Source organism: Parus major, chromosome 12 (genome assembly GCF_001522545.3).
Source record: "Parus major isolate Abel chromosome 12, Parus_major1.1, whole genome shotgun sequence".
Lineage (NCBI taxonomy): Eukaryota > Metazoa > Chordata > Aves > Passeriformes > Paridae > Parus > Parus major.
In genome coordinates, this window is record NC_031781.1 from 5,800,269 (window position 1) to 5,824,916 (window position 24,648).

Genomic DNA, 24,648 nt, shown 5'->3' on the forward strand with positions numbered 1-24,648 from the left:
GCCTCAGGGCTACTTTAACTTCATGTGGTCACTGTGGTCTGGACTGAGGGATTAGGACAAGACAAAGCCAGGCTTCACCCCAATGGAGGCAGTGTTCAAGGAGAAGCAATTCCAGTCTGTGTCATCAGCAGGAGGAACAATGGTGCAACGGCCTCTCCCCAGACTTCTCTCTGCAGGGCAGATAAAGCCAGCCTTAAAAATTCCCACAGGAGGTTTAATGGCCTGATTACACTGGGCAGTCTGGCTTTTGTGGCTACAGTCTCCAAACAGGTCCAGCCTTCACCAGCAGCAGCTGATTTCCTAAGGAGTTCCGTGCCCTGCATAGCAAAGAATAACAATGAGGAAGCTGTAGGAAGAGAAGAGGAGTGGAAGGGGAGAGACCACTGAAGCAGCTCAATTTTCCTCAAGTTATAATGAGGGTAAAACTCAGAAAGGGAGCATGAAGCAATCTGAAAATCAACACAGATGGAAAAAAGGATGTTTCTGCCATTATGATCTCTGGCAGAATCCTGTTTCTCTGCCACAGATTTCTTGTATGCTCTGGGCAAGCTGTTACTATTATTTTGCCTCTGTACAGTCTCAGCCCAGAGAGACAGGAGCATAACTACATTATTTGTGGAGGAGACAATCTCCATCCCAGTGCAAAACAGACAGGCTGTGGCATTGCAAGAGAGCAGGTACCACGACACCCCTCACATCCAGTGTCATCCTGCAGAAACAATTTGACTGTGATTTCTGACCCACTGCCCATTTTTCCCATCCAGCAAAACTGTTGATTAGGAAAGTAAATGTGGGTAGCCTGGGTGGATGGTAGCTTTACACCAGGCTGTTGTAAAGACACGGGAAAATAAACTCATCAGCAGAAGGTACAACTGGAACATGATACTTCAGTTTGATGGTTATCTAGAGCTACCTGCACTAGGTAGGTCTTTCCAGGGACATCATGCCCTTTCTGGCCCACAGCTGTCACACACTGAGCTTCCTTCACCCTGCTAGCACAGGCATTTCAGAGACCCACAACCCTGTGGATTTGTGCCTCCCCACAAGCAGCAATTCTGTTTACTAGTGTGAATAATTTCAACTCTCAAGGAAGCAGAGGAAAAATAACTCTGTCCCTTTCTCAGAACTGGTGAGGAAGTACTTCCAAGTACACCAGCTAAGGAATCACCTCAGAACATTTCTGTGAGACTCAAAGGAAATGCATGCTAGAGACCTGCTTGTAACAAGAAAATACACATGGAAAGTTCTGTACTCAGAGCAATGAGGTTGTTTGAGTCCTGCCAATGCCCCAAAACTAAAGGTCTGCTTAATTCTAGCAAGCTTTCTTCCTTTTTATGGAAAAAAAAAAAGAAAGGGGGTGGGGAGGGGGGTTAGCAAGCTATGGAAAAGTCCCCAGATGATGAGGGTCAAGGGGAGGTATTTGTCAGCAGGGACAACTAAACAACTTGAGTTTCTACTTGTTTACTTGTTTTAAACAGGTTAGTTCTGCATAAGATCAGTAAATAAAAAGCCTGCATCCACCATCCCATAAATTGCAATCAGCTAATTAAGTCATAATATTTGTGATTCAATATACACCATGCAAAGGGAAACATTAATGAATTTTACAATTATACAACAAGCAAGCCAAGAACATTACTTGTCAGCCTCAGAAATTCATTAAACAGTCCTTTAAGAGAAGTGGCTCAAGTGCAGAGCATTAAAATGATAACAAAACCTATTAAGAAGCCTTTTTAATTAAGCACATGCTTGCTGGCACATCTGACACTTATACAAGGTGTTTATGCTAAGACAAATAAAGTCTTTAGTTTGCTGTACAGCCAAGGAGATGGTAGACAAGTCTATTCTTAAAACACAAAGATAGCTCTGTGACTAAGCAGACAAATACCATACTGTGGAAAAATCTATACAGGCACTAAGGGAATTGTGGATCTTTTCTGTAAAGGCCTAGATGAGCCCTGTGTGTGCTCTGAAACAGCTGAGTGACACAGTTTGACTCAGAGTCATGCCACAGATATCTGTGACATCCCACAGGAGGATGGAAACAGCTCATGCTGAGCTGCTCGGGTTTAAAAGGCTGCTCTTGAGGAACACAAACACCAGCAAACACCAAGGGGCAAGCTGGGCCAAGGAGGGAGCTCCTTGCACCCATGCAGAAGGGACCAAGAATGAGGGAGACCTTGTGCCTCCCTGGGGCACATTGTAGCCTTGTTCTGCACCTTCATTTTCTCTCCTGCTTGTGTTGCATGAACTGCAACACACTGAACCCTGTGCAAGACACAGGATTTATCATTTTAACAGACATGCTAAGGGTGGCTCTTACACAGATCTATCACACAGTGATGCCTGTGAGGAACAAACTGCCTGGCAGCACAGAACACCCATCGCTCACTCCCTCAGAGCCATGACAGGGACAGAACTCTAAATACATTCCAGTCAAACCACCCACGTGCTCCACATGCTCTGCAAAAAAAACAACAACAACAAAAAAAAATACCATTTCATACTCTTCACCAGAAACATTTCTCTTCCTCTCCTGTCCTTCTCCTGCTGCTCCTCTTTGTTGTCAATCATTATGTACAGTACACGCATCTTAGTTTATTACAAGCTATTGCTTAAGCATCATCTCACCAGTACTTTGGGGAAGTTTTATTGCAACCGACCCACCAACACTCAAGTCTATACAATACTCTCAGAATACACTGTAATTTATGCTTGAAACAAGGTAGTTGAGCCAGGAGACCCCCAGGAACTTCAGTTAAAATCAGTCTGATCCCACCTCCTGCCCAGGGGCACAACGAGTCATCATCTATCAGCTAAATCAATTTGTGTTGGAGAAAGTCGTCTCATTTGCTTGTTTGGATGCAATGAACTTGGTTTAATCCCTGTACATTCACTTAGGAGTTGGACTCAATGATCCTTGTGGGTCCCTTCCATCCCAGAACATTCTGTGAATTCTCTGAACTTCCCTCTTGCTGCTGAGCTTCCTGGTCAACACTTTGGCTGCAGGGTTTTCACACAGGTTTAGCAGATCTCACTGCTATAAGCAGATTCCTGAAACAGCCTGTGCTTCTCTCCTGCTTGGCCCTATCCTTGTTCTCCTGGATTTTAGTACATGAGTCTGGGACTCCTGAGTGTGCAATTCCCCTGCTGACCTGGGCACCACCCTCTACCTTCCCAGTTTCTTTGTAGGAAGCACTTTACTGGGAGAGGACCAGAAGCTACCTGCAAAAAGAAATCATTTTCCTTCCTCAAAACATTCTCACAGGGCAAGTTTTCCCATCTCTCAATTTCTGCATTTTGAAAACTCCAGCTCCCTTACTGTGCCTCCACAGTTTTTCCCAATCCTACAGACCTGTGCATCCTGCAAGCAAACAGCTCCATAAGTAACTCAGAGTTTGGGATCCACCCCTAGTGCTGTGTTTGGACAGGAGCTTGCACAGCATTCCCTGCTGCCATGTGGTCTGTCTCTCCAGCACCCAACACTGCCCTCTTCAAGCCTACCTACATGACCTGATATTGTAGAGTTTCCTGAAGCACTTCACACAAAAGCATGGCCAGAGAAGCTCTGACTTCCCCTTAACCCGGGCAGCACTCAGGAACAAAAGGCTAGGAACAGGCCTATCAGTTGATCAACTTGGACAAGAAGTCAAAAGGCAAGCACCAAAGAAGTGGAATTACTGAAGAAGGGCTGAGAACTGGAGGGGAAGGTAGAGCTCTTTCTCCATATGCAGATAAAATAACCAGTCAATAAAATCCAAATCACTAGTTCACTCTCAATCAACATTTAACTTGGGAGTTCTCAGGGCTTTGCTGATTCCAAATAGCAACTAGGACAACACCATGGCTTGGCCACAGCCTTTAGGGGCACACACTGGCCCAAAGATTCAAACTGTGTAGTGTTTATCAGTCTGAGACTTAAATAAAAATAAAATAGTCAGAATACACCAGTGCTGACAGAATCACTGCATTTCAAACGCCTTTCTAAATGGTTATTTACAAACCTAAGGGAAGTGCCCTATTGGTAAGCATTTCAGACAACCCTATTTAGATGTACCTGGGTCTAGGGTCACCATCAAGCAGAGCAGGGGAAACCTGATCCCCCCCTATAATTCCTGAAAGTATGCATGGCATGCTTTTCTCTCCTGGCATTTACAGCCAAGAGAGAGATGCTGGTAGGCAATCCCTGGCAATGAAAAGTAGAGGTTTCTGCCCAGGATTTTGCAAAGCAGCTCAGTTCAGTCACCCATGGCTTGTCCCCTTCTTCCTGGCTGCTGGGCTGGCAAAGCCAGGTATAGTCATTGCTTGGGCTCACACCTTCTAAGCCATCTGCTGTCACTGCTGCTCCCTGGTCTCTGTTCTGAAAGGAAAGCAAATTCTGTGCAGTGTTTTTTAAAACTAGAGTGCAGCTGCAGCCTGAAAGTAACCCCAGGCTGACCCCACTCAGCTGAGGGTTAAAATTTGTGCAATAGTGACAGGTGCTGGCAAGAAGAAAAGTCCAGATGAGGTTAGGCTAAAAGCTTAGGGAAACCTATTTTACAAACATTAGTTGCCATCTTACTTGAACACAATAGCTGAAGGGCTCCTCCAGGGATTCTGGTCTTTATCTCAGTACAGTCTTCTTATCAGGCAAGACATCAAAAAGTCCTGAAAGTCCAGAGGATTCCCAAGTAATAGTTCCCTGCATTATCAGAACTCTCCATCTCTGCATCACCCACACTGATGCAAAGTTAATTGAATAATGAAAGCAATTCAAATTGCCCACAGCTTGTTCCTATCTCTGCTTTCAATTTCCTCCCGATTGAGGCTGATTGAGGAAGTCTCACCTCTCTCATGGTGCCAAACTTTAGGCCAAGAAGGAATTTTCCCTGGAAGACATTGTCCAGGAGAGCTGCATTTCACCCCTTCCTCTCCAGTGTTCAAGTGTTTTCCAGGACAATGGGATGAATTTTTCCTCCAGCACTCCCAGCCATGAGTGCCCTGTGTTTCTCCTGCTCTCCTTTGTGTTGAAGAATTGCCCTTTCAGACTTTTTTTGATCTAAAGATTTTAAGGTAACTGAAGTGCTTTGTGAAAGAGGCAGCTCAAAATGAAGCATTTTTCTCCCCTTTCCACCATTTCCACCAGTTTCACTGAGAGAATAAGTCTATCAAAGTGATTTTAGACTGCAAGCCCCTGCTCAGCAGAACTGGCAAAAAACATTTTGAAAACCAAAATTCACAGGTCCTGTGCTTTTCACCACTTGAATCACAGGGGAAGAAAATAAAATCATGATGATCCAGGTACAAAAAAGCAGCTCTGCATGGTGGATGTTTTCCAGAGCCGATGCCCCAAGCTCACAGAAGTTGTAGTTTAACCTACGTTTCCCCTGAAACTCTGTTAACATAATTCAACAGTAGAATTATCTCTGAGTGTGTTAACATGGGTGATGCACTCAGTGGTGCTTTTTGGTTATTTGGGGTATATTTATAAATTTTGAGCTCTTGTACAGATTTAGGGCTAGACAGTCTTCATATGACAAAGAAAAATCTAGCAATTATCTTCTCTGGTTTTGGAGCTAGAGGTAGTGTGACATGCCATGCAGCAACACCTTATGCATTTAACACCTCCTATCATCTAGAAGCCCAGTTCTGGCAAAAATGCAATTGTCATTTTCAATTTAACAGTCAGCATTACAATAAAAATTACTTCCTAGCACCTTCATTGAGTAAGAAACAACAGAACGTTGTGCACTTGTGTGTTTCTAATTAATTCTGACAGAGCTGGTTGGGCTTCAAAGGTGAAAATCTGTTTAGTTCTCAGAGCAAGGAACTCTGGCAAAGACACTACAACTGAGGCCAGGATCAGGTACTGGCAATTCCACTGGACACATAGACCCAGGTTGGTTTATCTGGGGGCTGGGTAGAGAAACGACCCTCAGGTGCTTTTGAGGGCACAGATGGCAATGGAGCATCTCAGAACAGAGTGAAAAGTAGAGATAAAAGGCGATATACAGGAGCAAAGCCATAAAAGCTACAGGGGAAAGAAACCCTGACCTCAACAATTTGCATTCCAAACAGTACAGCTTTAAGAGATGAAAACCACATCTCACTTCCCAAAACTCTTGATGAAAAGAAAACAAACACAGTGAAAAAAATGCAGGGGGAATTTTGACACAGCATCGTTCTTATCAAAGCCTGGTACATAGATAAGACTGCTTTGGTCCTTCACAATAACCAAATTACAGTCTTTCCCTATAAACCCCCAGAAACATGGTTTCTTGCCAGTGATAAGTCTCATCTCTATTTGTACCTTTTTCACCTTTTTCACCCTGTTTTCCATACCCCCATAATGTTGTTTCACTGGGAAAATACTCTGTAGGCCCCTAAAGAACAGTGTCTCCCTCCCCATGACCAAAGCACCAACCATAATTCTCAAGACATTCTTCCCATTTTCTACACACTAAAACTTCAGTCCATTATCTCTTCTTGGACAAGCAAACACAAGCAAAGCTCCCTCTCTTCCTCCTGTGGGTGATGATTTGGAAATCTGATTTCCATTTCAGTAGTTCCCCTGAACTTACACAATGCCAAAAGGGAGTGGTTCAGTCATCTACTCAGCCTTTAAACAGGTACAAATTTCTTGTGGCATACAGGGAAATAAAGGATTAAAAGGTCTATTAGCACATCTTGTTCAGCATCACAGGATGTGGTGGGTCATTCTTCCCCACCCAGGAGGGATCAGAGAAATCAATTACTATGAAACAGTTTGTATTTTTTAAGTTTTTTTAAAAAAATCTCCTATGATGATACCATGGACAGTCCAGGCTGTAGGAATAAATCTTGACAGAGGAGTTCTGCAGTGCCTGAAGAGCTGAAAAATATTTTCCCAACACCAGGACAGCTTCAATGGCTTCCCCACATTAGAAATACAACCTTAGGTGAGCTAGGGATAATTTTAGGATCTTATTTATAATCAGAGCAGGGATATGCAATATAAATTTGACTTGGGTAGAATAATGGCAGTAATAATATAGTCAATATTTAAGATCTTTAAGGGATGAAATTGCTAGACAAACTGAAAGAAAAAAGCAAACTAGGAGCAGAACACATTCTGGTTTTACAATAATTAAGTCACACAACACCCATTATCTGGGTAAGTGAATTATGATTCACAAGGGGTCACAAGAACATTTTCTTCAGCTTTGAATCCAATTGTTCACATCTCCCCAGTTTCAGACGTCCAGTTTAATCCAGCCAGAATTTCAAGCAACACAACAGCACTCTTCCTTTACTGTGTGGAATTTTTATTTCTTTTTTTCTGTAACAATAAGATTCATCAGCCCTGATTTGTCTCCACAATAGCTAGAAAAGCTTCAGATGAACCCTGTTTGAATTATTACTTTGACAAGGCTCTATGCATAGAATACCTGTAGGACCTATGTAGAGCACCCAATAAAGCTCCTCTGAGCTACAGCTGGGCTGCTGGGTCAGCAAACCCCTTCCTTTGGGAATAAACAAGAGTGGGGCTCCCAGAGACAACAGTTGTCCCTCTTTACCCTTCAGTGACAAATGGGGATCTCCAAAACATCACGGACATCTCCCAGCCACCCCCAGGAGCACTCCTTATACTCCGCCCTCTGAAGTATATAGCATGTGTGGGAGGATTTTTGCTATAAATCTCTGAAGGTTGGCAAGAGCTTGCAACCTTCAGTATCTGCAATCACAGGTGAATTTAGGAGCGTATCAGAAAAGGGGAAAAAGGGGTTTCATGTACCATCCGCTCCCTACAGCTCTCTCCATCCCCCTGAGACAGCAACAGCCGCCAGGAGCTGCCACAGTCAGCTAAATGCCTCCGCATTTCCCAGCCCTTTGGGAGGAAACAAACGGCAGTGTCTGGAGCACCAAGGAGAGGGGTGATGTGGCAGTGCCTCTCCAAGGAAACCTCCGCTCCCTCCCTTGAGGCACTGCCCTAGGGCAGGAGGTATCGCTGTGCTTAGGGGCCTCCCATGGGACAAGGCAGCAGCAATTCTCTTTACACATTTTACAGCCTTATCAGGAGGCTTCACTTTCACAGGTGGGCTCTTGCCGTGGTACATCACAAAACTTAGCTATCTAACCTGAGCATTAGTCTGGTTCTTACTCTCAGAGGAGCCATTTCCCCCTGTTTGTTGATATTTGTTATTATTTCTGCTCTGTAAATGCATCTATCATGATCTTTGATTGCAAGGTGTGAGCAGTCACAAGTTCCTCATATTTTTCAGGGAACCTGTTTAGCAAGGATTCTGCAAAAGAATGGTTTCTCTTCTTGTCTTGGAAGCATCACAGTACAGGGCAGCTTGCTGATTGCAGCAGAAAACACTGGAATTATTAGCAGCTTAAAAAGCAAACAAGAAATATACCCCCAAATCCCCAAACCTCCTTTCCTGAGGCTGGACATAAGTTCCTGGCCAGCCTGCTGAGCTGAGAAACACATCACATCCAACGGCTGGAATGCTAATTAATTTTGCAACTAATAGGCTGGTGATACACACTGGAGATGTGAAGGAAGGCACAGCTTTGATGCACTGTGTCACCTTCCCCAGTGGGCAGACAGGATATCCCCAAGGCCACATGCTCTTGTTGTGCTGTGCTGGTAGCTGAGGAAGTGTTTCACACCAAAACGAGTCTTTCCAAAGAATCAGCTATCCATAGGGACCTTTCAAGGGTCAGGGATCAGGAAGAGCTGTGAGTTCCCTACAGGATGAGGAGTCAAGGATAACTCAGTCAGTAGGGCAGGGCTCCCCCATCCCACAGGATATAAGTGAGATCAGCAGCCAAGTCTGGAGATGGCAGCCAGGGCAGACTCAGAGCTCTGATCATGTGTGGTGATAGAGCAGATGAAGGCAGGAGCTCAAATCGCAGGTCAGTCAGCTCCAGTGACAGTAACAACAGTCAGAGACAGTCCAGTGGTCACCAGGAAGGTCTGATGCCAAACTGGGAGGTCAATCCATGGATCAGGGTCCCAGTGTGAGGCCCTGTATGGAGCGGTATATCAGCACCACAGCTCAGGGGGCGATGAAAGTCATGGACTGAGTTTAAATGGAGCCCCTGAGCCCACGGACAGGGCAGTGGCTGGAGGCCCAGGACAGGCTCATTCAGGGCCCTGTCACTGCATCTCCACAGCCCTGGCCAGTATCATGGGCACACACTAAGAGAAATGCCTGGACATGGCATCTCAGCACCGGTGCTCATACCAGGTAGCCCAGAGCTTACAGATGGATTTTGCCAGGTGTCCCCTCTAAGTGCGAACTCCACAGCCTTCACAATAGGCATGAATGCCCCATGACCTCCTCCCTCAGAAGGATGATATTCCATATTACAGAGCAGCCTGTGTCTGCGGCATCGCAAGAAGGTGAGGCAATAACCGGGAACTTCTTTTCCTCCCCACATGCTGATGTGCCTTGGGGCAGGGAAAAGCAGCTGCAGGAGCAGCAGGGCACCTCCCAGCCCATCAGTACAGCAGCAGGGAGGCAAAGACAAACAAAGATGCAGGAAGCGATTATGCCTTCCGATAACAGAGCTGCGAAGCTGAGTAAGCAATTGGTGATTTGAGCTGGCTCTAAGCGTGGGGCTTTCATTACAGACAAACAACCTAAACCCAACAACACAACGGTGGCAGTTGTTGATATCAGTGAGGAAAGTTAAATAACCTCCCCCAATGGATACTGCAGAGGTGGAACATGTGGGATAAGAGTGACAGTAGCATTAGAGGCTGGAAGCTGGCCAAGGCACGACTGGAGCACACACACTGACACCCTCATCATTCAAGAGTTCAGTATTCCAGGAGCATCATGGAATGCTCCCTTCCGGGTGACATTTAACTCAGGCTTCAGACACCAGACGAGAATACAATCTGCAATAACTGGAGATGCCCAATAATCCAAACCAGAAAAAGCTCTCCATTCTGTTGCTGAGCTGTATCCCTGCCATGGTACTCTCTGACCCTGGGTCAGAACATACAAGCTTACAATCAGAAAGATTTAATGAAAAGCATGCAACAGCCAGAGATCCTGCTGGCAGGGGAGGAGGGGAAGAGAGAGCAAGAGAGGAAAAACACATCAAATGGCTTATAAAGAAAGAAGCATTTGCACTTCCCAGCAGCGGATACAGTCTTTTAAGCCATCCAACTTGGGGGAGCTTCCCCTAACTCTGAGACTTCCTTGAAGGCAAAAGATAAACAGATCATGGGGCCAATATAAGGGCTGTGCAGCTGCACAAGTCTCTTAGAAGGTCCCTTTTGTATTGCCTTGGCTTGTTCTTCAAGCTCAGAGGGAAGGTTAAGTTGAAGTCACCTGCTCTCTGATTCCCTGTGTATGCACTTGAGCTGTCGCAAAGGGAGAGGCAGCCTCTGCCAGGGACAAGATTTATGCACTAAGTCCTTTTGAAGTGAAAAAATAAAGGAAAAAGTCCTGCAGTTCTGCTTTCAGAAAAACAGCTCCGGGAATATGCATTTCCCTCACACAAGTTACATGTAGACATGACATTTAACAGTCCCCAAAAATCCCTCTGAGGAGTTGTCAGACTTGCTGATAGCAATACATGGAAAGTAGAGAGTCTGGCTTCCCATTCTGAGGAAATCAACAGCCAGCACTGCTCCTTTGCGTTGGTTGTGCTCAAGAGCAAATGGGACAGAGATGTTCCCACACCTTCCAACACAGAGCTGCTTTTTCATCACTAGCTCCTACCCCATCCCAGTACAGCTCTTACCCAACTCTCTCAATCCACCTATCCACTTACAGGCAGCTGAAATTTCTCAAGAAAATACAGCTTGCCAAAGATTATGCTCCCAAAGTCCCACTGTAGTGCCTCCCCCTAGACTTCCCCTTTGCCTACGGGCCCCTCTTATGTCTTACTCTTCCCCAAAAGTCCCCATTCCTCAGGAGATGCTTCCCTGAGCAAGCAGAGACCTTCCCATTTACTGCTTATATGGTCAGGGAAGGCATTAAGGAAATCATAATCACTGAGACTGCAGATAATTTAGGAATAGCCTGGAAACAATTTCTAAGGAGATCAGTCATCCTTGGGATGTTCTAAGGAAGCTCAAGTTGTGCTGATGCTTCTTTTGCAGGACTGAAAAAAATAACAATATTGTTTCCAGACTTAAGTGTCTCAGAACTCCTACAGCAGCCATATGAATCCACAGCAAGGATCTACCCACCACCACAACATAAACTTATGGATGGACACTCAGGAAAGAGGAAGAACAGGTCAAAAAATAGGTCCCTCCTCAAACACAAATTATTTATTTAATCTTCAATTATTTTCAGCTGAAGAGATTTTTTTTTGGCCTTAGAGGGTTTGTCTATTCAGTGATCCCTAACAATCTTGGTTTCAAACACTATTGTCTTCTTTTGAGAATACACCTTGCACTCACAATACACTCTGATGAGAAGTTCTCTGTGTATCCAGAACCAGCTCCCACCATTTGTTTGAAATCTGCCCACAGTTGTTTGCCTCCAATTCTTGCATGGGAAAATGTAGGAATAGGCAGTCCCTACCCATTTGCTTCATCATGCACCTCCAGATTTTGTCAGTCTCTGCTACATTCCCCCTCAAATCATCCCTTTTCCAGGCTGAAGTATTCCAGACTGTTTCATTGCTTCTTTTATGGGAGTTTCCATGTCTGGACTCAGAAGGTGACCCATAATAGATGGGACAGGCTATGGTTCTTTCCCACTTTTGGAGCACCCTGCTCTTCAGAAGTGAATTTTACTTGTGCTTTCACAAGGCTTTTACAGAAAAGAAAGAAAACGTGGACAAACATTCCTCTTTTTATACTCACTTTTCCTTCATTTGAAATCAAAGGCAATACTTTAAAAGCAGAACAACTTCTCTTCTAAAAGCAAAAAAATCCCCTACTCAGAAGAGCCAAACAAAAGATCATGACTCAGACATGGAACTTTAACTTCCTCATCCTATGATCCAAACCTTTGACCTCCAACATTCTCTTCTTCTCTGAGGGCGTCATAGGTCTGCCTGATCTCCAACCTGTTGGATAGATCCACAGCACTTCTCAAATACATTTTGGTCAACTCACTAGCACTCAGAAGCAGCACCTTGGAATTTGAAAGTTTGACCTTGCAATTGTGGCTTTGGGAGAGTAGGGAGGGCAGGGTAATGACTGGTGGAGAAGGTGCTGTGTTTACAGAATACAGCCATCAAGACCTCCCCAGCTGCATGGACCCCTCCCCTCCAGGGCAGGCTGGAGGGATTTTTCCTGGCTAATGTCAGGTAAGGAAAGATTTCTGCCGAATAGCTGCATGTTAAGATGTATTTTATAACCCCCTGGTTAGCCCAGAGGAATTCACTGGCTGTCAGAGGATCAACACGTCCATAGAGCTGGGATGCTTTGGTATTAAGTTACAGCTTTGGCATTGCCCTCAAGTTCAGCAAGTCAAAGGAAACAGTTGCAGGTTGTTTTATTTACCAAGCACCAAAGAGGTAATAGGATAACAGACGAGTAAAATCAAATTTTTAAAAACTACAAATGAACACTGAGAGTAATTTGAAGATGTCTCACATTTTTTAAGGATTTGGCAAACAAAATCTTGATTAGTTTAATACAGTCCTTCACAGTAAGGTTGTTTTTGTGGTACAGGGCATTTCAAGAGGTCCAGATTTCCTTTCACAGCCTATGGGCATTCCAGGATCACAAGGATTAATAACCACTAATTTCCCAAATCTCAGGTCAAAGCAAGAAAGAGCTTTGGACCTTCCTGTCTCTAGATCAGTCTGTTCTACATCCTTCAACACATTGAGCATGAACCACCACTCCACACTATACAGAGGTAGCAAGGCATTTAACCTCTTGTAATCTTGATTGCCATCCACCAGCTCAGAACAATGTGTTAGGAAAGCAGCATTAAGGAGAAGGAAATACGGATTGCTGCAGAGTAGCAATATTTACACTAAAGAATACTGAGTGCCTTTAAAATTACATTTTTTACATTTTTAGATATAAAGAAGGCAGCAGGAATTATAATATTGATCTCCTGCATAAAAATGTTCTTAGACTTCATTTGATGTCCCAAATTTCTTTTGGTTGAGATAACAAGACATGCATTCTTCAGAGGCTTCAAGAGACAGAACCACCACTGTATCCCCTGGTAATTGGTGCCAAAAATTATTTAATTGTTGCTATTTAGTCACTGTTAAAACCACATACCTTCTTTCTCTAGCTTACATTTATCAAAATTGAATTTCTAGGTGCTGGATCGCATTATGCTTTCATCTGTTTTTCATCCACACACAGGCATTGCTTTACCCAATAAAATTCACCCCTGCATTTTAGGCTGACACAGCAAATGACATTCAACAGTTTTGGTCAGGAAGGAAAGGATCCTGCATCCTGCTGCATATGTGAAAAGTTGCCACTGAATTCAGACAACCAAGTTAAAAGGTGACATCTGCTCTGTAGTTAAGGCTTGCTTAGAGCAATAAGAACAAGCATCACCCCCTAGATGTTTCTAGAGCTTTCTGAAGGGGTGGCCTGAAGCAGCCAGTCAGCAAGGCAGGCAGCAGTTGACTACTTTTAGCATTGCTATTGAATTTCTGCCATCATCAACTAAAGTTATGCCTATATGGGGGTACAACAAAATTCAGCAAGTGTCATCAAAGTTGCAGAGAAAGTTTTGTAACCATTCCCCAAGGGGAGACACGTGGGCAGGAACATGCACCCCTCAGCTACTCTGCACGATGTGGCCGTGCTGCCATCCACGACCCCAACCTGCTACTGCTGTGCTTGAGAAACAAGGGCAGATTTACCCCTTACCTCAGAATCTGGGTCAAGTTTGAACAGTGTCTGACTTCTCCAGCTGGAAGGTCTCCTGTCCCATCACACAGGCTCTCTGGAGGCTGATGCAGGGCACAGCACAGCCAGATGCAACCAAACTGTAAAAGGAGAATTTTGAGAATGTAAGATAGAGTCCCACGGGTCTGGCAAAGGCCTAAACAGGGAGAAAAGGAGAACTCAGCTCTCTCTATGCTCTACCACATGAGCTGTGGTACAACCATCCATCTCCAGGACAGTGATGCTGTTCACAATCACAGCCGGAAAACATATTTGTAACAGCAACACTCAGAACAGTCTGTCCCCCCCTCCCAGTAATAACACAATGGAGGAAGCAGCTGATGCAGCCAAGCAGCACCAATTGGCATTATCTTAACACTCTGGGCTGTAAATTGTGTCAGAGCTGTTTTCTGTGCAGTTCAGTCATCCCTTCATGAGGCCACGAGTGCCAGGGGTAGGGGAGCACAGATAACCCTGGCCAGGACCTGCCCCTGCAGCTCCATACCAGATCCCTGATGCAGCAGCTCTGTGGACACCAGCAATGGATTGCTATGATCTTAGAAAACTAGCTGCCAGGCTTTTCTCTCCCAGTCACAGCCTTGACACAAGCCACGTGGACAAGATGAGTCTTGGCAAAGAGGGCAAGTCTGAGTGTTGAGATTAGGAATTTCCCCACTCTGGGCCAGTGGAGAAACAAAGAGCAAAGGGGAACCAGCCTGCTACATTTAACTGCGTGGTTAAACCAAACAAATCTATTTTCCTTATGCCTGTTGTCAAGATGTGGAGGATTTTTTCCATAAAAGAACTGACAGTGGGATATACATGTGAGATATAGGGAGCAGGTCACTCTCTCTCACTGTGCTGATTAGTCTTTCGCAAATGACATTTTTTATTTTTAATTCCAAATACTTCTTAGTGTCTGAGAGGTTCCAGACAGGACTGATGCTTGGACAGCTGGGACTCGCCCCCGCAGCCCAGGACAAAGCCAGTCCTCCAGGTAGACTGTGCGTCACAGCCTAGGAAAATTCCTGCTTTCCCTTGTGCCTGAGGCATGTGCGCACACACACACACACACACACACACACACACACACACACACGTTCCAGATCCAGCTGCAAAGTAAACCTGCTCTAGTTTGGAGTTAGCAGGCACAGGAAAAAGGCTGAAACCTGACTCCAAACCTCCTGTACTGACTGGGCCCAAGTGGTCCCCTTTCCATGCCTTGATACTTTCCCTCCTCTCACACATGCACCCCCTCAGTCACAGGATCACCAAGCTGAATTCACCAACTAAGCACCCCATGTTTCCCAGCCTAGCAGGATGGAAAACCTGTCTGACAGCTGAAGTTCCTGCAAGAAGCATGATGAGGTGCTAAGAAAATAATTGTGCTTACAAATTCTTTGGGCTGAAACAGCTGCTTTTGTAGCTGGATGGTTTTTGGCTGGCAGACAGCTCTCCCTACAAGGCATCTCTACAAGACACTCCATTTACTTCCTGTTCCCTAGCAAGTCCCTGCAGGAAAGCAAAGAAACTGGGATTAAACATATATGACAAAGCCCAGCCAAGACACACAATCTGAATTCCCAGACAAAGTGCAAGACAAATATAAGCATCACAGAGGAACAAACGTAATATGGGTTTAAGTCTTGCATGAGCCCTCTGTAAATGTGATCTAACAGCAGGCTGCACCTTCCAGCCTAGCATATTCCATAAATGCAAGGTCTGCAACAAATCAGAACTCACAAAGAGAGACACACAGAATCAGGGATTTATAAAGAGACCTTAGGGATTCACCGTAAACTTGAAGGACATAGAACCCCTACACTCAAATAGTTGTTAGTGCACTGACATAAAATGAATGGGTTCTCTGAGTCCCAACCCAGTTCTGCATAACTGGAGTTGCAGGGCTCCAGGTTTTTGGTTGGGAAGGGAAGAAATTAAAAACAAAAACTTGTCTGAACTCTCCTCTCCCTGTCTGCCTGGGACAGGCACCTGGTGGCCTCTAACACCCTAAGAGAACCTGATGTCTGAGTGACATTATCAGTGTACCTCCAGCTGTATTACAGATTAGTCAATAGCAGATTAAAGAAGGAATAAAGGAATGGAGCAATACTGCCCAGCCACAGCCAATCTTATATTCTTAATTTTCCCAAAATAGTTCTCTGGGGTCTCAGCACAATACTCCAAAACTTAAATTTCCTTCATAAGATTAAAAAATCCAAAGGCTGCCTTCCACCCATGAAGGATTTAGCATCATAATTACTAGTAAAACCCTCAAGTGTGAAAATCTTGAGTATTTAAGTTGAATGAGGCTCTTCACAGGTTTCTCAGGAGGAGCCTGAGATTTGGGGTACCGAGCAGACACACCATGTCCCACTCCCCACAGGGGAAATCCCACTGGATTCAGCAGCATTGTCAGCCCAGCAGGAAGCAGAAATATCACAGGAAAGGCTATTCTAGTGATATTTCAAGGATGGTTTTCCAGATCAGAGACATTTTGGGATCAAAGCCAAGGCAGAGCTGGCCAGCACCTCCAAGATGGTGGCTAAGTGGAAAATCTCCATAGTGGTAGAAAGAATAGAGGGTAGACACTTTTTCTGAAGTTTCAATTACTAATGAAAGCAATGGGAAGTTTTCCTCTCTCCCTAAAATGTTACATTTGTTTTGGCAGTGGGGAAAAAGAATCCTCTCCCCATCGTACAGGCATATTTCCCTGTTCCTCAAGTGATAGTGTTTACAAAAACTGAAAAGGAAAAAGAATTCTGCCACCAGGGTAATGATTTTTAACAAGTATTTTTAGTATTCACCATGAATAGGGAATATCAAAGCAACCAAGTCCACTTGATACTGTTCACATGTTCTCAGGAAGCAACCATCAGTGCAACAAGGGACATTTTCTGTCATGTTGGCAGGGGGGCAGTGAGCTGCACACTCCCTCTGCATTCAAGGGCTTTGTTGAGCTGGGGTCTAAGCGAGGAAATGCTAAGAGAAGCCTGGAGCCAGAGCATGAGACAGTGAATCAAGACCTCCTGTGAGTCAATGCCACAGGAGGCAGATTGCAGAGGCTTCTGGAGCTGCAGCCATGGCATTGCAGCAGCCTGGCCCCTCCAACTGCACAGAGACAGACAGAAGCAGGATAGGGAGGGCCCATGTTGCAGCTGCTTCTGTTCCAAAGGCTGGCTAGCATCAGTCATACCTTTGAGAAGGTATCAAAGGGGTAGCAGGCACCTCTGGCCTGTGCTTCAAGCACAAAAGTGGAAGAGAATAAGGAAGAACAGCTCAGGAGTCTCAGAGGAAAGTACAAGGGATGAGAAACACATGGGTCACAAAGGACATGCAAAGTGCACAAAAACCATGCAATTACCTGCTGCAGAAATGACAGCAGGATCATCTCATTTCACAGATCCCTTGAGAAAAAGCAGCCTTTCTGCCACTCCTCAGCCTCCTGACTGACCCTCTCCACCCAGCTCTCCTCTGTCTATGAGCAGAGCAGGGACACTACTGGAAAGCAAAACAGCTCATGTGCTTCTGAGAGGCCTACATTCCTCTCCAGTCACCAAAACAGCCCAAAACCAGCAAAAAACGGTGACTTCATGAGAGAAAACAAGAGCGGGGAGAAAGGAAGATGGTTTATAAAGCCAGCCAAATATTAGAAAGTAAAGTCATTGCATTCACATATAACACAAAACCTCCGGTTCAGTGTGACCACATCAGAGCCTGTGAGGATTACTAACAGCCTCTGCATGGCTTTGCTGCCCACACCCATTCAGCAAAGGGTACCCACAGCTAAGAGAACACGTCTTCCTCTTGCTTACTTATTTGGAGCTCTTGTTTGGAAACTCAGACTCAGAAAACTAAGAGCAGCTGTTTCCAAATACTTCTCAGGTGGTTATTCACACACTCACAATATTCCATAAGCATTTGTCATTGGTGATTATCTTAGCAAGCACTGTTTGCGAAGCAAAGGTGAAGAAATGGTGCAAGGACATGCAGTTCCCATCCCATTTTAAAGCAGGCCCCTCTTTTGTGTAGCATGGCTGGAGCACATGGACAACCTCTTCCTAAAATGTTTCAGGGACAGACACCACAAGCTCTCCTCTGATTGAGAGACAATCTACCTCTTGCTTCATAATCCTCAACTATTTAACAAAGCCTTCCCTCTCCAAAGTTTTATGATGTATCAGATATAACAGCCTGCCTGGAAGAGGGAGATGTGATGAAACATCAGAAAGAAAAAAAGCATGAATGCAAGGAAACCCTGCAATTTCAATCCACCTCATGCAGTCAGCCTGAAGAACAAGAAGCAAAACCCCAGCTCTGGTAAGAACCACAGGAGTCTGGCAAACAATTTAAGAGCTGCTTAAGGTACTGTGCTGAGGAGGTGCTGCAATCTCCACTCCAGGATGGAGCGAGCACAAACTGAATTTAAAAAAAATCCGTGGAAAGTAAAATGGTGAAGGACTGTAAGTTAAGTTTTCATCAATTCCCACTGCAGGGTCAGCTCCTGTGAATAGCCCTTCAACACAGGAGACACTCCTTGTTTTCCTCTTGACTTCAGGAGCTTCTCTCCAGCTGTGAGCTCCTCACTTCTCATCTGCTTTCTCCTGAATGTCTCATCAGCAGCAAACAGCGCTGCATGGATTGTGCTGGAAAGCGTAGTCTTCACCACTGTCACCAGGGAGACTCCTGGAAATTGCAGAAATTCAGGGATGCCAGGGTCCCACCAGCAAAGGGAAGAAGGGGCACCAGGATGGAGTAAACCAGAGTGACTGGATTAATGTAACAGCTGCCCAAAGGGCCGGTCTCAATTCCACTGTTGCTCTATAGTCTCCTGATGTTTCCAGCACTGGAGATGCCTACATGAGCCAAATTCAGTTCACTGAACTGACTGAAAATTAACAGTACAAAAAAACCACTGCAGCAATGATGGGCTCAGTCACCTGGCCTGGCTGCATCCACCCAGTGCATGTGAGACTATTGCAATGAGTGCCCAAAACGGGTATTTTGAGCAGAAGTAGCACTGGACACTTACTCCCTTGAGAAACTAATTTTGTGCATGCTGAACAGACTTTGTGTGGGCTGGGCTTATGTGCCACTAGTCCACCAAAAGGCCATGAAACAGTCAATAATTCTGTGCAGCTTTTCCCAACTTATATATTTTATTATTTTTTTTCCCTTATATATTTTAACATTTTTTTTGTGATTTAGAACAATCTCTTCCTACCTGTGCATGCCTCACACAAGAAGATCCCATCTCTGATGGGAGGGCTCTGCACATCGTGACAAAGAGCAGCAGCAAAGCCCTGCCCTTCACTGAAAAGTCTATCTCTGTATACAAGTGGTCACTCCAGCCTCACTGATGAGTGAAGATGTTTTCTTCCTTCCACAAGAGATAAGCAACAGGATCTGTGCAAGTCACACTCCCTGCAAGGCAAAGCAGCAGCAGGTAAGGCCAGTGGACACTCCTTACAAGGAAGTGGAACATTCCCTCACTTACACACGGAACAACCGTAGTCACCCTAAAGGGTGCGGGGAGAGATAGGACTGTGAGGCAGCACAAGGAGATAACGGAGAAAACCAAGAAATATGTGGATTCGTTGTATTTTTCAGGCCTGAGTTCCTAGAAAAGATTTCTTTCTCTGGTCTTCAGCAGCATGAAATGTCCTTCAGATGACAGCAGCATTTCCAAAACCCTACAGCACTTGGGGAGAGCTGGCAGAGCAAGTCCTGGCCACTTCTAACCAGGCACCTCTGGCTCCTTGACTTCCACACTGCCTGTCCCATCTGACCACAAGAGAGCTGGGTAAGTCATTTAGTTAGAAAATTGTAAATTCACAGGGAAACATATGAAACCCTGCAAATTCCCAAATAATTTTAGCAATAAAAAGTCTGAGGGTTGGAAACCATCCACTATTTTGAAGCAGCCATTTTAAACCACACTTGATGATTTCAGTTGACAAGATTACTTGGAGATGATCTACTACCACTTGAACAAAGGCAAAATTTGAGGTGAAATCACTCAAAAGGACTCAAAAGGATAGTGGGAAGGTGTTTCTATTGGCACACCTGCAAAGACAACTGAAAGAAGTGACCAAAAGCCTCAGCAAACATCAGCCCCTGCTCCCACCAGTCCTCCCAGAAACTCACACTGAGAGATAGAAGTCACACCTCCTGGCTCTACTCTTCCTGGCCTCTGGATGAAAAGCATTTCTGGGTAAAAATAAGGATGCAGCTAGGTCTTCCTTTTATTTCCAGGTTAAGATAAGGAAGGCAGGCCAAGGGCATTGTCACAGCTGCCAGTCACCACAGAATTACATCAGCCACAATGCCACAGTTCCAAAGAGAGGTGAGCATGAAAGTTAAAAAGGGGGCTGAATCAAACCTGAGATACTCCCAAAAGATATCCTGAAGCTTAATTATTTTTAATCTGGGGTGGACTGTGTCGTCTTGGACCTGAGTCAAATGAAAAGTAGACATTCAAAGCACTTTACTCTCAGACTGCTGCCCCTCTGCTCTGTGTCAGTCATCACTTCTGGGTTTGTAAAAGCTTAGTGGGATTTGCACAGGGCCAGGCAAATCAGACTCCTCCATTTACTGCTATACAACAAATATATTCCGGTAACAGGCTGTTCTCCTGCCAATGCCTTCTGTTTTCCAACTCATTTCATTTTCTTTAGTGACTTTATTTCAGACAAGTGGATAACCAGAGCCTTGGGTTGACTCCATATGTGGATTCTGCCTCTCAGCAGTGCCAGTTAATTCTCTGCAGAAATCCTACTCATGTAGGATGCAGGTACAAAATCTCTCCTCTCCATGCCAGACCCAGTTTATTTGCTCCTGTTTCGGCTCCCTTTTCACCATCAGTCAAGCCCACAAAGGACTGACTGCTTCTCTCCCTGAGGCTTTCCCCAGCTGCCTCCCTGCCTTTCCTGCCAGGCTCTTGCCAAGGAAACCTGTCCACACCTATGCAGGCTGGGGCCGTGCCTTTGTTTTGGGCAGTGACGTGTGCTTGGGGTGGAGGTCACCATTGTTTCAGCTCCATGATTCCACAAAGGAGTGTTAATAATTTCTCACAACTGCAGTAATAGAAGAGTGGCAGCTACACCCAGTCTATAACCTTAGACATCGTTGCTTTTCCTCTCACCTGCCAAAAAGAGGGGTTTCTTCTTTCGTCATGGGAAGGTGCTGAGGTTGCAATGTCATCTAGGCAGAAGCCACTAACTTTAATGGGCTTTCTCTCAAATATGTCAAACATATTGATGCATAAGACAGGGTCACCCTGCCCTGAGCCAGGCCTAAGAACTCCTGATCCTGTTTGGATGAGGAATCAGAGCTGGAGTTCCTCCCTCACATTGTGTCTCCCCCCACAAGGAAGGGATGCAGTAATGCAGCTGCCACCTGTGGTGTTCAAACAAAGTAGTTTGACAGCACTAACACAAAAGTACAACTGTGCTGTGGCAGGCAGATGCAGGATCACAAAAATTAAACACCTCTCACTGAGCCCATAAGAAGTATTTCTTGCAGAGAAATCATACAAGAGTCAGTCAGAAGATCTCTAATTTGTCTCAAGAGGTACCCAACTTTTAAGGTGCTCTCTGACTTAAAGAGTGCAATTATACACCAAGTTTTGGCTTCTTTGAGCGTCATATACAGAAAAGAAAACAGTAGGAAACATCTCCCATGCCCCTTCCCTGCCTTGTGTAGCACAAAGGTTTTGTACAAGAACTAAAACATCAGAGCCAGAAGCCCTAATTTGCAGAAAATAATCTCATTTTTTATATTCAGTGCAACATTAAAACCATCTTCCCAAAACTCAGCTGTGCCAAGGTTTGAGAGCTTAGAGTGAAATTATCCCCAACTGAAAAGTTTCACTGCCCCAGCAAAAAATGAGGAGCAGTGGAAAACAGGAACAAAATTACACAAGTGGTGAAAAGTAAAAGGAGGTGATTTAGACACATCCCATCTTGATATGCGATGTTTCAGCAACCAGGGTGAGGAAATGGGTTTTCCTTTTAAGCAAGGGTGGGCCAGATCCTTGGCTGGAATAAATCAGTGCTGCCCTGCTGAAATCAATGAATTGTTGCTCATTCACAGCAGCTCAGGGTCTGGCACATGGTTTTCTCCTGACAGTATCACAGCAATGTAATTCTAAATTAAAATCATGTGGAGATGTTGTTTTGATAAAATGTTGTTAAATGCTAAATGTATGAAATGTGAACTGAACTAAAATGAACCCAATACGAGAAAGAGCAAAGGGAATGCTTCTCTGTTGTAATGTGGACTCAGAGAGTAGAAAGAATTACAGGACAATTTGATTAAATCCCTTGAAGCATTCTCGCTGACTAATTAGTCTCTACATTCTGGAAGGTTTCAGGCTTTAACACATTTCCTCACGCTCACTAAGAGCTCACTGTAATTCCTGAAGCCAAAAGCACCAAGGATGCAGAGCACAGCTGGACCAGCTGGCAGAGAGGTGGCTATAATGGTGATCCCCTCACTAGCCCACATCAGCCCAGAGGGACCTGCTGAGCTTGCAGCTGATGAGTCCTGCACAGCATCCCACTGCCAACTGAACTGCTGCAACCAGCTGAGAGAAACTAAAGGATATTCTTCAGCTGCAGACACGGAAGCAGCACCCTGGGAACCCCTTGAGCATCACAGCAACCAGACAGGGGAGACATCGCAATCACTTGTGCAACTCTGTCTCGTTTAGTCACGGGGTGGAAGTGAGCAGCACTGTTTCAGCCACACAAGCAGGGAGTGATGGGTTTTTCACCGAGCACCCTGGGTGCTCTCCTTCCAGCTGATGTTCTCCCTCCTAGATCCATCCTCACGGCCACAGCAGTGATGTGACAGTGACCCACCTTGCCAAACCCCAGTTCCCCCTGATCCCAAGCAAACAGGCTTCTCAGCCTCCTTCAGGACCAGCCGGGAAGATGCCAATTCCCCGCTGAAGTGGGTGGCAGCCTTTATTATGTTTCAGGCCTGAGAAATCTCACCAGTGCACTGAGAACCACAGGGCTCCTTGCTAATTACACAGCAGAGCAGCACATGATTCATGTCAGCAGTTCCCGGCCCCCTCAGCTCCATCCTGGCTGGTGTGACACAACAAACCCGAGTGGAAGTGATTAGCAGGTTGCAACCAGGGCCGCCCGCTCGGCAGCACCATTAGCAAACACGGCGCCCCAACAGCCGCAGCCTTGTTGAATCACTGCTCCCCTGCATTGCAACATCGGAAGTTGCACTTTAAAACACATCGCCTGGGCTGCTCTCCGATTTCCCAATGCAGGCTGGAGGAAGATGGAGAACTCAGGCTGAGTACATTATAGATGTATTTTTAAATTCCCAGGGGAGGTTCAAAAATTAGCTCTAGCTCTAGGGCCCCTTTTGTTTTTGTTTTTCCCTTCCCTCCTCTCTTTCCTTTTGGTCTGATTAACTTTGGTGACTGGCTTGCACAATTTTATCAGGTTGGGCTTGATGAATCATTCATCTCCAGCAAGCAACAGTGAGAGATTGCAGGCCAGGCAGGGTCTGTGTTGCAGTAACCAAAAACAGCAAAAAAACCACCCCCACCAAGAGACGGGGAATGGGGGCAGGGAAAAATAAGACAGTGGGCCAACAGCACTCATGGACAGCTTTCCGATGTCTGGTCTCAGACATCTAGCAGCACATTCATTTGTAAGCCTGCCAGACCTCCTAGGAAACCTAAAAGGCTGCTGTTATTTATAAAGCTAGATGTAGTTACTCTGCCTGTGTGCAAGACTAGCTCATTGTATTTATAGATACCTGTCCCATTCACCTACTTCTGGGGCCTCATTCCCATAAATCCATGAGGCTGGCAGGATCTGCCTTCCAACACTGAGATACCTCTCCTTTCCAGGCAGGGCCATTTGGAAGTGTCTGTCACCACTGCAGGGCTCAGCAGCATGTACATGTAAATATATACCTGAAAGCCCCACATTTCTGTCAACATACAAGAAGACAGATTCAAGAATTTGTCTTCCACGTGGAGAGCACCAGATTTTATATTTCATTTGTAAAAAAGCTACCAGTAAATCTTAATGACTAAAGTTTGATTTAATGATGGTTTAAAACTGTCAGCTGGCTTCAGTAGAGAAGATATACAAGTCCCATCAATTCTGGCAGCCTGGAATCCCAGACTCCTTTAAATAAAGTCAGCCATCCTAGATTTTATGCCTGAACCTCAAGCAATCTTCCCATAAATCCAACTTGGAACTCGTCTGGTCAAGCATGAAGGGCTTTGCAAACAGTGAAGCTGGGGCTGTGGGCAAGCAAAGGCAGCTCCCTACAAGTTGCACTGGGGACAGGAAAAGCAAGAGATTTGGCCTTTGCAGTTTGTGGATGTTCACACACAAAAGAAGAGAAGACAAAAATAGTGTATATTTCAAATAGAAATTTTGAAGGTGAAAGACTTAAATGTCAACAAAAAACAAGTGAAAATGGCACAGACAGCTGTAAGTCACATCTCACTGTTAAGACCAGCTGGGCTCACTCCTGCCATCTAGAAGCCTTGCCCAAAAGTAGATACAGAAACTGAGGCAAAATGCTACTTCCAGTTGCCCATACATTCAGAAATTTTCAAGAAGAACCATGTTCTACCAGTCCCAATCCCAGATTTCTTAGGTGCTTCAATTTGTGCCATCATTTTGGGGTAAATCGGATCTAAACCCTCATGCAGTTGTCCAGGCCTGGCTCCCTCAAGAAGGCACTTAACCATGGCAAGAACCATTTTGGCTCTATGCAAGCCTCAACAGCGGGCAGGTCTTGAGAGGGGTCTCAAAGACCCCCCTCAGAGGAAGGAACGCTATCCAAAGGCAGAT

General features: G+C 45.2%; 1 long non-coding RNA gene across 1 annotated transcript in view; it reads right to left on the reverse strand.

The window, feature by feature from the left end:
- The window catches only part of LOC107210415, a 115,444-nt gene that overhangs the window by 63,609 nt on the left and 27,187 nt on the right, over positions 1-24,648 (reverse strand). The window contains exon 5 of the long non-coding RNA XR_004499180.1: positions 13,790-13,908. This is a non-coding gene — a long non-coding RNA (uncharacterized LOC107210415). The remainder of the gene's footprint in view (positions 1-13,789; positions 13,909-24,648) is intronic.